Below are 4,580 nucleotides of genomic sequence, written 5' to 3'. Positions count from 1 at the left end.
CTTGGTGAGTGCACTGGAAGATGGTGCAGATGATAAAGAGAAATTAGTTCATCAAATCAAGTATAAGAGTCAGTTCCTCATATTCAGAGAGAGAAAAAGACACAAAATGAAAGTTAAGCTTAACAGACTCCCAACTAACTAAACATGCAGATCTCATACCAATAAAGCCAGGTTTTTGGTACCATTGAAATAACCATCTTGGTGCACCGGATGTAAGCAAAAGGTCAGTAATGGGGAATTAAAAAAATTTATTCCTTTCCTCCTGATTCTCTGCTTTGAGAGGGTATCTCAGTATCTCTTTGTAGTTAGCAATGACTTCTAAGCCGAACTAGTTCATTCAACAATGCTTTATCTAAGAACAAATTAATAAAAAGTTTTGAGGAGAAGGTAGAGAGACACTTTCTGATTCCAATTCCGTTTATCCATGAGATAGTTTGTAGGCTTGTACAGCTGATGGCCACAATGCCCCAAAACAAAAAGTTTAGCAATTGGCCAATGCAAACTTCCAGATGTATGTTTCTTGACTGAAAAAATCCAGTTTGATGATTGGCCACATTTTGTGGATGCTCAGAACTTTCTGAGTCATGTTTCTAGGTTTAGGGGCTTTAAACCATGACTTCATCTTCTTCATGGGGAGAAACATGAAGACTCCCATCCCCAACTTGCTTTGCAGCTAAGATACAAGTGTATCACCTCACTTCTAATAATGAAGCTCACATACTTGAGACTTAAAGAGAGCAACATGAGAAAGGGGCTCGTGCTGATGGAGTTCTTTCTCAGGTGTGTGAATGGCCTAGACACTTGACTTTTAGCGATAGCTGTGATCTTGAGGTGGAGAAGCATCCACTAAGCACTGGTGGTGGCAGCAGTGAAGCAAAATTCTGTGAAATGGTTTTAGTTGCTGATCCAGAAGTCTTAAACCCAAGTCTCAATTCTATCAATAGTTCAGAGAGAAATGCAGGAGCCATAATGAACACCTTTTCTGCTTAGGAGGCTAAACTCAGTTTCTCTTGGTTGTAACCAGAAGCCCTGATGTTGTTGTTATTAGGTGCTATTGAGTCAAATATGACTTGCTGTGACCCTATGAACAAAGGATTTGAATCCTTTCCTATCCTGTGCTATCCTTGACCTCTCTAGCCATCTCTCTAAGGATCTTCCTTTCTTTTTCCTGTCCCTTCTCTTTTCCAAGCATGATGTTCCTTTCTCAAGAATAGTTTCTCCTAGCAATATGCCTAAAGTATGTGAGATGAAGCTTTGTCATATTTGCCTCTAAGGAGCACTCTGCCTGTCCTTTTTCCAAGACATATTTGTTCTTTTGATAGTCCATGGGATATTCGGTACTTTTCTCCAACACCACAACTCGAAGGCCTCAACTCTTCCTCTGTCATCGTTGTTCATTGTCCAACTCTCAGATGTGTAGCAAGTGATTGAAAATACCATGGCCTGAATTATGTGCACCTTAGTCTTCAAACTGACATAATTGCTCCTCAGTAATTTGTAAAGGTCCCTGATAGCAGACTTGTCCAATGTAATACATCTCCTAATCTCAAAGACTGCTGGTACCAAAGGTTTTGATTGTGGATCCATGTAAGATGAAATTGTTGATAATTTAAATCTTCTCTATTTAACAGGATGTTGCTTATTGGTCCACTGGTAAGGATTCTTGTCTTCTTAATGTTGAGATGCAATTCAAAAATGCTGTAGTCTTTGATCTTCTGCAGCAAGTGTTTTTAGTACTCCTCACTTCCAGCAAGCAAGATTGTACCATCTGCACAATGCAGGTTGTTGATCCTGATGTCACATTCTTTTTCATAGAATCTCTCTTCTAGAAATATCTGCCCAGCCTACAGATTGAATAGATATGGAGAAAGAACACTACTTTGACCCACAACTTTCCTGATTTTAAACCATCCAGTGTTCCCTTGCTTTGTTTGGACAATAGCTTCTTTGTCTAGGTATAGGTTTTATATGAATAAAATGAAGTGTTCTGGGTCCTCCCACTCTTTTCAAGAATCAGGAACCCTAATAGATGCAGTAACCTGTGCTTATCAAATGAAGCAGACAACTACCAGACTGTCAGATGTAAGCAAACAGAAGTATGGCTGACTTAGTTTCTTATGTATTTATTCCGTGCAACAAAGAATGTCACAATTGGGCCAATTGGCAGCATCATGGTAGACAATGATGAGATTGAGATTGTTAACAGCTTCAGTTTGCTTGGCTCCACAATCAACACTCTTGGCACCAGCAGCCAGGAAATAAAGAGATGAATTTCATTGGGAAAGTTGGCTGTGAGGGACCTCTCTAGAGGACTGAAGAGCAACGACATCAGGCCGGAGACTAAGTTGCTCCTAATTCAGGCCATGGTCTCTGCAATTACTTGCTATGCATCAGAAAGCTGGACAATGACTGGGATGATAGAAGAATTTATGTCTTTGATCTGTGGTGCTGGAGAAGAGTGTGAAAATACCATGGATGCCTAGGAGAACAAACAGGTTCATCCTAGAGAGGGTAAAACCAGACTGCTTCTTGGGGGCAAAGATTCTGAAGCTTTGTCTGACATATTTTGTGCATGTTCCAAGGAGGAACCAGTCATTGGAGAGGGACGTCATGCTTGGTAGTGTAGAAGAACAACGCAGGAGAGGAAGACTCTCAAAGAAATAGATTGATTCAGTGATTGGGGTAATGGGGGTAGGTGTGTTGGAGACAATACGATTGGCACAGGATAGAGCAGGGTATAGGTCTGTTGTACATAGGGTCATTGTGAGTCACAAGCGACTTGACAGCACTTTACAACAACATCAAAAACAACAACAGCAACAAAAACAACAGTATATACAATGATTTAAGGTAAATGGGCTTGCATGGACATGATCAAAGAAATATCACCTCCAGTTTTTAGAGAAAAGATGTAAGGTTTGCTATTTGACATTCATTTCCTTTCCAAACAGGGCACTAGCTCGCTTTGACTCTAAATTATGATTGCAGAGATGGCTGACAATATCATTATGATTGTGCCTATCAGTCATCTTATATTGTGCAAAAAGTAGATCTTTATTCCTCATTGAACTTCTGGAGAGTGGGTGGCATTTTTTTTTCCTGCCTGCATGTGATTTTGAGGGAACTAAGGTTTGTATATATTAAAAAATGTTTTCTTTGTGCCATTTTCAAATGTACTTAAAGCTTCAAGTTTTTTGAAAATTTTTATGGAAGAAATTCAGATTCAATATGAGTGTTGGCTAGAAGTTTATTTTCCAAAAGTTAATTGGGTCTAGATTTTCTGAAAGGCCTATTTTTAAGTGACAGAGATGACAATAGAAGAGTTCAAAGGATTCAGAGACCATAAATTGGCAGGATTTCTACTGTGAAGCCTCAAGTCCAGAAGAGACATAAGTAAAGAATTTTCTGACAAAAGACCAGAATTTTGAAGACATGTGTGGCATATTGGTCCTAAACTGACAGAATGAGTCTATGATTGTTCCAACCTCAAATCCCTTTGTATGCCAACTGGTAGTAGACTTCCAAGGTAGTATTCCCTTCAGAAGGGAGAGCCTTTCCAAAGCTTCTCCAAGACCTGCCCACAGAGAACAAATGGAAAGGAGAGATGATTCTAATGTACAAAATTTGGGAGAGCCATAATGATCAGCTGCGAAATTCACCCACTAGCTACATTATCCCTGTTCAGCAAGATGCCACTTACTGCCCTTTACTGATGACTATGTTTGTGTTTTCCTCTTTTCCCAACAGATGTATGCATGCATATATATCTGTGTGTTTCCACTGCTGTACCTCCACCATTAAATCCTGGATTTAGTCAGAGCTTGCCTTGGATGCAAGTTAATTAGTAAATATTTAAACCCAAGAAATAGGAAAAAATAATGAAAAAGTTCATAAAAGGAAAACAAATGGAAGGAGTCAAGCATATAAAACCAGAAATTAATAAATGAGAACACTAGAACATAAATCCAAGAGCTAGCTAAGTCAAACAGAATACATTTAATAGAATATCACCCACTAACCTGGCCGAGTGGTCCGTTGGGAGTCGCACTGCTCATCTAGAGAACGCACCTCTCGGTTGGTTTCCATCTCCCAGTGGTTCCCTGGGAGAGAGATGGCCCCTCTCCTCCTGTGCGATCTACAGCCTTAGAAACTGAATGAAGGGCCAGCTGTGAGTCAGTTCTGATTTGATAGCAACGACTCTGAGATAATTGGCCCCTGACAAAAAAGGGAAAAGCACAAATAAGTAAAATTAGAAATGAGAATGAAAAAGAATCATAGATACAGAAGAAATTAAGGATGTTTTAAGACAATATTTTCCTTTCAAAGGAAAAAATACCCACAAAGCACTCCAAATTTATGGCCATCAAATCTATTCCAACTCATGTTGTTGTTGTTGTGCACTGTCAAGTTGGATCCCACTCATAGCTGACCTTCCAGTGGGTTTTCAGAGGCAGTAAATCACCTGGGAGGAGGTTGCTTAGGTTTCTCCTAAAGAGCTGCTGGTGAATTTGAACTGTGTACCTTTCAGTTGGCAGCACAGCTCCTTACCACTAAGCCATCAAAGCTCCCTATTTCACTTG

Source organism: Elephantulus edwardii, unplaced genomic scaffold (assembly GCF_000299155.1).
Source record: "Elephantulus edwardii isolate Elephantulus edwardi_28Jun2011 unplaced genomic scaffold, EleEdw1.0 scaffold00066, whole genome shotgun sequence".
NCBI lineage: Eukaryota > Metazoa > Chordata > Mammalia > Macroscelidea > Macroscelididae > Elephantulus > Elephantulus edwardii.
This window is presented reverse-complemented; position numbering follows the sequence as displayed.